General features: G+C 39.6%; 1 long non-coding RNA gene across 1 annotated transcript in view; it reads left to right on the forward strand.

Annotated features, from left to right (window-relative positions):
• LOC139406884 (uncharacterized) overlaps positions 1–4,933 on the forward strand; it is a 28,454-nt gene extending 23,521 nt beyond the window's left edge. The window contains exon 2 of the long non-coding RNA XR_011634040.1: positions 1,600–4,933. This is a non-coding gene — a long non-coding RNA (uncharacterized lncRNA). The remainder of the gene's footprint in view (positions 1–1,599) is intronic.
• The last annotated feature ends 5,715 nt before the right edge of the window (positions 4,934–10,648 follow it).

Raw genomic sequence — 10,648 nt, forward strand, 5'->3', positions numbered from 1 at the left:
CCTAGGAACGATGGGTTAACTGCCTTGTTCAGGGGCAGAACGACAGATTTTCACCTTGTCAGCTCGGAGGATCCAATCTTGCAATCTTACAGTTAACTAGTCCAACGCAATAACGACCTGCCTCTCTCTCGTTGCACTCCACAAGGAGACTGACTGCCTGTTACGTGTATGCAGTAAGCCAAGGTAAGTTGCTAGCTAGCATTAAACTTATCTTATAAAAAACAATCAATCATAATCACTAGTTAACTACACATGGTTGATGATATTACTAGATATTATCTAACGTGTCCATATAATCTGACTGAGCATACAAGCATAAGTATCTAAGTATCTGACTCAGGGGTGGTAGGCAGAAGCAGGCGCGTAAACATTCATTCAAACAGCACTTTCGTGCGTTTTTCCAGCAGCTCTTCATTGTGCGTCAAGCATTGCGCTGTTTATGACTTCAAGCCTATCAACTCCCGAGATGAGGCTGGTGTAACCGAAGTGAAATGGCTAGCTAGTTAACGCACGCTAATAGCGTTTCAAATGTCACTCTCTCTGAACCTGGAAGTGGTTGTTTCCCCTGCTCTGCATGGGTAACGCTGCTTCGATGGTGGCTGTTTTCGTTGTGTTGCTGGTTCGAGCCCAGGGAGGAAAGAGGAGAGGGACGGAAGCTATACTGTTACACTGGCAATACTAAAGTGCCTATAAGAACATCCAATAGTCAAAGGTTAATGAAATACAAATGGTATAGAGGGAAATAGTCCTTAATAACTACAACCTAAAACTTCTTAACTGGGAATATTGAAGACTCATGTTAAAAGGAACCACCAGCTTTCATATGTTCTCATGTTCTGAGCAAGGAACTGAAACGTTAGCTTTCTTACATAGCACATATTGCACTTTTACTTTCTTCTCCAACACTTTGTTTTTGCATTATTTAAACCAAATTGAACATGTTTCATTATTTACTTGAGGCTAAATTGATTTTATTGATGTATTATATTAAGTTAAAGTAAGTGTTCATTCAGTATTGTTGTAATTGTCATTATTACAAATAAATAAAAATGTATATATAAAAAAAATAAAAAAAAATATGTTTTTATAAAACAAATAGGCCAATTAATCAGTATCGGCTTTTTTGGTCCTCCAATAATCGGTATCTGTATCGGCGTTGAAAAATCATAATCGGTCGACCTCTAGTACAGACACATGCATACTCATTGATTTGTGATATTGTTGTATAGTGGTATAAAACATTTTGTATATTGTCTATATGTAGTAGTGTAATAATGTTATGATGTACTGTTTTATCTTTGGATTTGTATGTAATGTAAGTGCTTTAATATGCTTGGACCCCAGGAAGTGTAGCTGCTGCCTTGGCAAATGGGTCTTGTGTACCCATCTACTCCCCTCGCCTGTCTCATTTCCTTCCCTCCATCTCCTTCTCTGCCTCCCTCCCCTGTCTCTCCCACCCTCTCCCGTCTCCTCCTCCTCCCCTTGTCTCTCCTCCCTCTGTTTCCTCGCCTGTCCATCCATCTCCCCTCCATCTCCCCTTCCTCACATCTGTCTCCCCCATATCCCATCCATTCCCCCATCGCCCCTGTCTCCATCCAGGTGGGACACTGACCTCATTCTGCTGCTGGCTGGACCAGTCTCTGAACGGAGCTCAGATAGACTGAGCCACACCAGGCAAGATCCTCTTAACTCCACATCTGAATACACCAGTTAGTACCGAGCCTATGGCCTAGTGGTGGTTAACAACACACCTGGCGCTTAACAGAGACTGGGGTTCGATCCATGTGCCTACTCTTCCTACTGCGTCTCCTCCTCATTCATCTTCCGTTCTGTCTCCATCCTGTCTTATAAAGCATAAAAAACTGAGTTATATGAGACCAGATTTCTCTCCAGACCATCTCACAGACCAGATAAGAGGTCCTAAACTGCAATATAACATTCTGCGTATAACATTCTGCTGTTCAGGCAAACGGCCAAGAAAACAAGCAGCCCTGACTGTTCCACTGTTGCCGTGGTGATTCTTTGAGAGTGCCGCTGGGTCTCATGGGAGCAGGTTTGGGATTGGCATGTCGATAGTCTGGTCTGCCAGGGACCCGCAGTTCTTTGCCTTCCCCGATCAGCAAGTGTCATGATGTCCCCCTCCAGCACTGTTCGTCAGGAAGTTTTATATTTAGGTTGCATCCCATATGGTACCCGTTTCCCTATAAAGTGCAGTATGGGTCCTGGCCTAAAGTAATGCACTATTGGGAATAGGGTGCCATTTGTGATGCAGCTTCAGAGTATGAGAACAGTAAGATGACTGCTGTCTCATCTGATTGGGCACATGTAAACCTGAGATGAATGGGACTTGTAATTATGTATTAATTTCCTTTAATAGCCTTATTATTAACATTCTGTTATGAGGGAGACTTGGACAGGGACAGATGGAAGGACTGTTGTACAGAGTGAATGTCCACGTTCAGTCTGTGGTTCTCAGGCTGTAATTTGCTTGAGTCTCTCCTTGATCTCATCCCTTTATCTAATCTCTGTCTCATTGGTCTTTACAGCCTGGCTGTGTCTCCCCTAGGCTCATACCTGTCATACGGTCTTACCTGCCTCGAGTTTACCCACATTTTTGATGCCTACATTCCTGCTGTTGATGTTATTGTAGACTAAAGTGGAGATCTCGATTGACTAACAGATTGGCTGAAACTAGTAATAGTTACATGGCCAGAGGGGAAGCGAAGAGAGGATTTGAGGGTTGGACAAAGGAAAGACTTTGAGATTCAAACCTTTGAGAGTTGGATTCAGGAAGCGCAGAGGACACAAAGGACTGAGAGAGAGGAGTGAAGTCCTGACCAGCCAGAGACAGCCCCGTAATTAGAGAATAGCACAGTAAAGCTCCTCTAGTCAGATTATTATATCCCGTACATCACTGGAGTCTGGAATAACCTAACCTGGACTCAATCCACCCAGCTCAAACACACACGTACACATGCTCACAAATACACGCGTGCACACAGACACACATTCTTGTATAACTGTCACAATCATGTGTATAGGTGGCAGGGAAGTCAGGCGCAGGAAAATTCAACTTGGTAAAATGGAGTAATTTAATAAAACAAAACATAACGCCAAAACCCATAAATACAAATGAGACAAAATTGGGTACGAGGACCCGTCGCGCACCAAATACAAACAACTCGAAACTGAACATAAAACAATCTCTGACAAAGACATGATGGGAAACAGAGGGTTAAATACACAACAGGTAATGAATGGGATTGAAACCAGGTGTGTAGGAAGGCAAGACAAAACCAATGGAAAATGAAAAATGGATCAATGATGGCTAGAAGAACGGTGACGTCGACCGCCGAGCTCGAACAGACTTCGGCAGAAGTCGTGACAATAACTAACCTTGTGGGGATACACAATTCAGTCCCATTCAAAATCCTTTTTTCCCTAACCCTTACCCATACCCTAATTCGAAACCCAAAACCTGACCTTTATGGCTATTGTAATTAATTACCAAATGTACTTTTCTAAACTATGTAGAATATTGGCGTGTTAAACTACAACTCACTACTACATCGCACAGTTCCGGCTTATTTTTCTCTAGAGAAACTGTGCAATGTGTGCATTGAGCTTGCAGAAAAAACCCAAACCTAAATGGAATTCCAATAATTAAACAAATGTTGGTCAATTACTTGTTTAAAAAATGAAGACAAATCTAAATTTCTGTTAATAGCTCAGCACTACATTCTTATTATTATTATATTTATATTCCCTCCATGTTATCTTCCTCCATATTGTCATAACACCTCCACTGCAGCTGGATTCCAGATCCAGAGCATTCTGTGGTGCAGGGAGAATAGAGGGAAGTGAGGCTTGGAGGCAGAGGTGGATATTTAGGCCATGGGCTGAGTGTGCTGTGTGGAAGAAGGGGGAGAGGAGAAAGGGATGTGCAAGGGGATGCGACTGCACAGTCCTTCCTGTCTCCAAAAGACTTCACACAATTAAACAGACACGGAATGAGCACACGTCAACACATGGGCCCATGTTTATTCGCGGTGTCCTGATTGATCCTATGCTTCACTAGGGTATCATACAAAATATGTCAGCAATGACAAGCCACAGGGGTCTGACAACTTGGATGGAAAATTAGTCAGGATAATAGCGGAAGATATTGCCACACCTACTTGCCATATCGTCAATCTAAGCCTACTAGAAAGTCTGTGCACTCAGCCTGGAGGGAAGCAAAAGTAATTCCGCTACCCATGAATAGTAAAGCCCCTTTTACTGGCTTAAGTAGCCAACCAATCAGCCTGTTAGCAACCCTAAGTAAACTTTTGGAAAAAATTGTTTGATTAGATTCAATGCTATTTTACTATAAACAAATTGACAACAGACTTTAAGCATGCTTATAGGGAAGGACCTGTCTAGGAAAGGCTAGCGGAACCCCACGACAACATTCCGGTGAAAAGGCAGCGCGCAAAATTCAAAATATTTTTGGGAAATATGTAACTTTCACACATTAACAAGTCCAATACATCAAATGAAAGATGAACATATTGTTAATCTACCCATGGTGTCCGATTTAAAAAATGCTTTACAGCAAAAGCAAAACATATGATTATGTTAGGTCAGAGTCAAGTCACAAAAACACACAGCCATTTTCCAGCCAGTCACAAAAAGCAGAAATATAGATCAAATTAATCACTAACCTTTGATGATCTTCATCAGATGACACTCATAGGACATCATGTTACATAATACATGTATGTTTTGTTCGATAATGTGCATATTTATATCCAAAAATCTCAGTTTACATTGGCGCGTTACATGCAGTAGTGTTTTGATTCCAAAACATCTGGTGATTTTGCAGAAATACTCATAATAAACATTGATAAAAGATGCAAGTGTTATTCACAGAATTAAAGATAGACTTATCCTCTATGCAACCGCTGTGTCAGATTTTTTTTTTAACTTAATCTGAGAACGGCGCTCAGAGCTCAATTCAGCCAAAGAAATAGCCGCCATTTTGGCATCAACATTAGTCAGAAAAAACACTATAAATATTCACTTAACTTTGATGATCTTCATCAGAAGGCACTCCCATGAATCCCAGTTCAACAATAAATTACTGATTTGTTCCATAAAGTTCCATAAAGCCCATCATTTAGTCACTTGTTGTTTGCGTGTTCAGTCCAGTAATCCATCTTCATGAGGAGACACTTCCTCCAGACAAAAACTCAAAAAGTTCCGTTACAGGTCGTAGAAACAAGTCAAATGATGTTTGCAATCAATCTGTAGGATGTTATCAACTTAAAAACATCAATAAGGTTCCAACCAGAGAATTTCATTGTCTGAAGAAAAGCACTGGAACGAGAGCATACTCTCTTGTGACCGTGCGTCATGAGACCGAGGGTCTCTGCCAGACCACTCACTTAAAGAGCTCCTATGAGCCCCTCCTTTATAGTAGAATCCTAAAACTAGGATCTAAAGATGGTGACATCTAGTGGAAGCCCTAGGAAGTGCAAGCACATCCATAACTATCAGGGATTTGAATAAGCACTGTTTTGAAAATTGATTTCTCACTTCCTGTTTGGATTTCTTCTCAGGTTTTTGTCTGCTATATGAGTTATGTTATACTCACAGACATTATTCAAACAGTTTTAGAAACTTCAGAGTGTTTTCTATCCAATACTAATAGTAATATGCATATATTAGCATCTAGGACGGAGTAGGAGGCAGTTCAGTTTGGGCACGCTATTCATCCAAAAGTGAAAATGCTGCCCCCTTTCCCAAAAAAGTTATTTAAACAAGCACGACACTTACACAAATGACTGGCTTGTTAGACTTCAGCGCGGCTTTTGACATTATTGATCATAGTCTGCTGTTGGAAAAGCTCATGTGTTATGGCTTTACACACCCTGCTATATTGTGGATAAAGAGTTACCTGTCCAAGAGAACACTGAGGGTGTTCTTTAATGGATTCTCTCGAACACAATCCAGGTAGAATCAGGAAATCCCCAGGGCAGTTGTCTAGGCCCCTTACTTGTCTCAATCTTTACTAATGACATCAATTGGCTCGGAACAGGGCAGCACGGCTAGCCCTTAAATGTACATGGAGAGCTAACATTAATAATATGTATGTAAATCTCTCATGGCTCAAAGTGGAGGAGAGATTGACTTCATCACTACCTGTTTCTGTAAGTGTTGACATGTTGAATGCACCGAGATTTTAAAATACTGGTAAAAATACACCTTATGGAACACCGGAGACAGAGACACACACACACACACGCACACACACACACACACACACACACACACACACACACACACACACACACACACACACACACACACACACACACACACACACACACACACACACACACACACACACACACACACACAGGAACAGACACAAGCATACTCACACTAGCACATGTACTCTTCACATACGTATATTGTTGTATGGTGGTATTATACATTTTGTGTTGTGGATATGTAGTGGTGTAACAATGTCATATGTACTGTTTTATCTTATGTTTTATGTGTGATATATGTGCCTTGATGTGTTTGGACCCCCGGAAGAATAAGAAATGGTGATCCCTAATAATTACAATACAAAGCTTTGGATAATAGCAAAATGGAATATTAGAAAGTATAAACCATCTTGAACTTTTGTCACATTTTTTTGCATTACAAGTGGGATTGAAATACTGTAGATTTAATTGTAATTTTTTTGTCATCAATTGACACAAAATACTCCATAATGTAAAAGTGGAAAGAAAATTCTACACATTTTTTACAAATTAATACACATTAAATAACTATAATATAGTTGTTACATTAGTATTCACCCCCTTTGTTTAGGCAAGCATAAATTAGTTCAAAGTCAAATGTGGCTTAACAAATCACATAATAAGTTATATGGACTCACTCTGTGTAATAATAGGGGTTGACATGATTTTTGAATGACTACCCCTTCCTCTGTCCTCATTACATACAACATCTGTAAGGTCCCTCGGTCAAGTATTGTATTTCAAGCACAGATTCAACTACAAAGACCAGAATCTTTTTAAAAGCCTCATAAAGAAGGGCTAGATGGGTAACAATAACAATAACAAACCAGATCTTGAATATATCTTTAATCATGGTCAAGCTAATAATTATGATGTGGATGACGTCGTAAACCACCCAGACACAAAGACGCAGTCGTCCTTCTGAGCTGAATAAAAATACACAGACTGAAGACGTTTTTTAAAATATTCTAAAACATGCATATGTATGCAACGAGGCACTAAATGCAAAGACTTATGTTTGGGGCAAATCAAACACAATACATTATTGGGTAACTGCTTCCTTATTCTCAAGCATGGTGGTGGCTGCATCATGGTATAGGTATGCTTGACATCGGCAAAGACCGGGGAATTTTTAAACTGCAACATTCCAGAGCAAAACCTGCTTGTCACCAGACACTGGGAGAGGAATTCACCAGGACAATGACCTACAACACAAAGCCAGATCTATAATTTGTATTTTATTTATTTTACCAGTTAAGTTGACTGAGAACACGTTCTCATTTGCAGCAACAACCTGGGGAATAGTTACAGGGGAGAGGAGGGGGATGAATGAGCCAATTGTAAACTGGGGATTATTAGGTGACCGTGATGGTTTGAGGGCCAGATTGGGAATTTAGCCAGGACACCGGGGTTAACACCCCTACTCTTACGATAAGTGCCATGGGATCTTTAATGACCTCAGAGAGTCAGGACACCCGTTTAACGTCCCATCCGAAAGACGTGCCTACACATGGCAGTGTCCCCAATCACTGCCCTGGGGTATTGGGATTTTTTTTTAGACCAGAGGAAAGAGTGCCTCCTACTGGCCCTCCAACACCACTTCCAGCAGCATCTGGTCTCCCATCCAGGACCAACCCCGCTTAGCTTCAGAAGCAAGCCAGCAGTGGTATGCAGGGTGGTATGCTGCTGGCAATGGAGTTGCTTACCAAGAAGCCATATGTTCTTGAGTGGCCAAGTTATAGTTTTGACCTAAATCTGCTTGAAAATCTATGTCAAGACTTGAAAATTGCTATCAAGAAATGATCCCCAAATATTGCACAATAAAGGTCTTATGAGATTTACCCAAGACTCACAACTGTAATCGCTGCCAAAGGTGTTTCTAACATGTATTCACTCGGGGGTGAATACTTATCTAATCAAAGTATATTGGTTTTATTTTTAATTCATCTTAAACTAAATTCAGAATTGTTTTCCCACATTTTTTCCATTGACACTTTCAAATTCAATTAAATCTAATTTAATTCCACTTCATAACACAGTAAAATATTTAAAAATTCAAAGGGGGTGTAGACATTCTATAGACACTGTATTATTATTTTAAAACACTTTTGTAATTGTGCTTCTTTGTACGCCTCTTTCTTTCTCTTGCATAGTTGTGTGTGTGTGTGTGTGTGTGTGTGTGTGTGTGTGTGTGTGTGTGTGTGCGCGTGTGTGTGTGTGTGTGTGTGTGTGTGTGTGTGTGTGTGTGTGTGTGTGTGTGTGTGTGTGTGTTTGTGTACAGTGAATAAACCATCTTTATGACATGGAAAACTTCTTAGGGCTAAGCATCCCGTCAGCGGGACACCTGTCGACAACTTCCAGTGAAATTGGAGGGCACGCAATTCAAATAAATAATCATAAAAATGATGGATATTAAACATTTAGGTACATAGAAGTGTCTTATATCGGTTCAAAGCTTAAAGTCTTGTTCATCTAACTGCTTTGTCCGATTTACCATAGGCTTTACAGCGAAAGAATACCATGGCGATTGATTGAGGACGGCGCCCCACATCAAAATATTTTTCAACCAGCACAGGCTTCATAAAATCCCAAATAGCGATTACATTTTCACTTACTTTTTGAAAATGTTCCTTTCTGACTTGCAATCCAAAGGGTCTCAACTACAACATGCATGGTCGTTTTGTTAGATAAAATCCTTCTTTATATCCCCAAAAATATTTTTAGTTGGCGCCATCGATTTGAGTAATCCACTCGTTCAACATGCAGAGAAAGGAATCCATAAAACTACCGCTAATCTTTGTTAGAACAAGTCAAAATACGTTTCTATTTAATCCTCAGGTACAATTTAATTAAACTATAATACGGAAAGAAGTAAGTTCAATAGAAAAGCAAAATAAGCAGGTACCCAGTACCAAAACTCAAAATTATTCATTTTTTGTGAAGAAACAAGCCTGAAACCTTGAACAAAGACTGTTGACATCTAGTGGAAGCCATAGTAATTGCAATCTGGGAGCTGGAATTGCATTTGACCCATAGCTTTCCATTGTAAAAGCATAGACTCTCAAAAAAAAATGTATTCTGGTTGGTTTTTCTTTGGAGTTTCTTCTACTATATCAATTGTGTTACAGTCTCATAAATAATTTAACAATTTCTACAAACTTCAAAGTGTTTTCTATCCAATGGTACAAATTACATGCATATCCTGGCCACTAGGCCTGAGTAACAGGCAGTTTACTTTGGGCACGTCAGTCAGACAGAAAGTGGAGAAAATAGACCCTAGTCTGAAGAAGTCAAATCCTATACTCACATCAGTCTATATTGTAGAAATCTTGGTAACACTTTACTTGACACCCAATGTCATAGCATGTTATAACAGCTGACCTAGCACTGCCATATATGTACATCTGTTGTGACACATGTTATTTTATGGCTGGTTATGACACCTACATAAGAGTGTCAAAACCCACATTTATTCAAATTTGTTTTTTCATTGCCAGGAAGTTTCCTTTCATTTGTTTGTTTCTTATGACCTTTGTTGTTGTTGTAATGAATTCTTTAAAGTCGTGTTTTTTTCATCATATTTTAAATAACTTGTAGAAAATGACACTTTATGTCAAGAAGCATTATGACCATGCTATGTCACTTTACTTGGACTAAGAAAATATACTTTATGACACTGTCAAGAAGCATTATGACCATCATAATCAAATAAGCCAGATAGGCCTATCACGTTCATGCCCTTATATCAGTCATCAGTCAAAAAGAGGGTGTCTTGTCCTGCTCATGAAATCTGCTCCTGCATTCATCCCAGTCATCAGCAACAGAGCATTGGGGTAGGTGCTCGTCTGACCACAATGTGTGCGCAATTACAATGACAATTTTTAATATGATCAATAAAAAAATATGATATAACATTAACATACTGTTGACAAGTAGGCTATGGTGTAACAATAGTGTAATGGCCCAATGTTTTCTGGTAGGTTTCGTGGGGTTTTGAAACACTTATGTAGATGTCATAACCAGCCATAAAATAACACAACATATGTCACAACAAGTCTAAATACAGTCAAAAGTTTGGACACACCTACTCATCCAAGATGTTTCTTTATTTTTACTATTTTCTACATTGTAGAATAATAGTGAAGACATCAAAACTATGAAATAACACATGGAATCATGTAATAACCAAAAAAGTGTTAAACAAATTAAAATGTATCTTATATTTGAGATTCTTCAAAGTAGCCACCTTTTGCCTTGATGACAGCGTTGCACACTCTTGGCATTCTCTCAACCAGCTTCATGACCTGGAATGCATTTCAATTAACAGGTGCGCCTTGATAAACATTTATTTGTAG

The sequence above is a fragment of the Oncorhynchus clarkii genome, chromosome 4 (genome assembly GCF_045791955.1).
Source record: "Oncorhynchus clarkii lewisi isolate Uvic-CL-2024 chromosome 4, UVic_Ocla_1.0, whole genome shotgun sequence".
In the NCBI taxonomy this organism is placed as follows: Eukaryota; Metazoa; Chordata; class Actinopteri; order Salmoniformes; family Salmonidae; genus Oncorhynchus; species Oncorhynchus clarkii.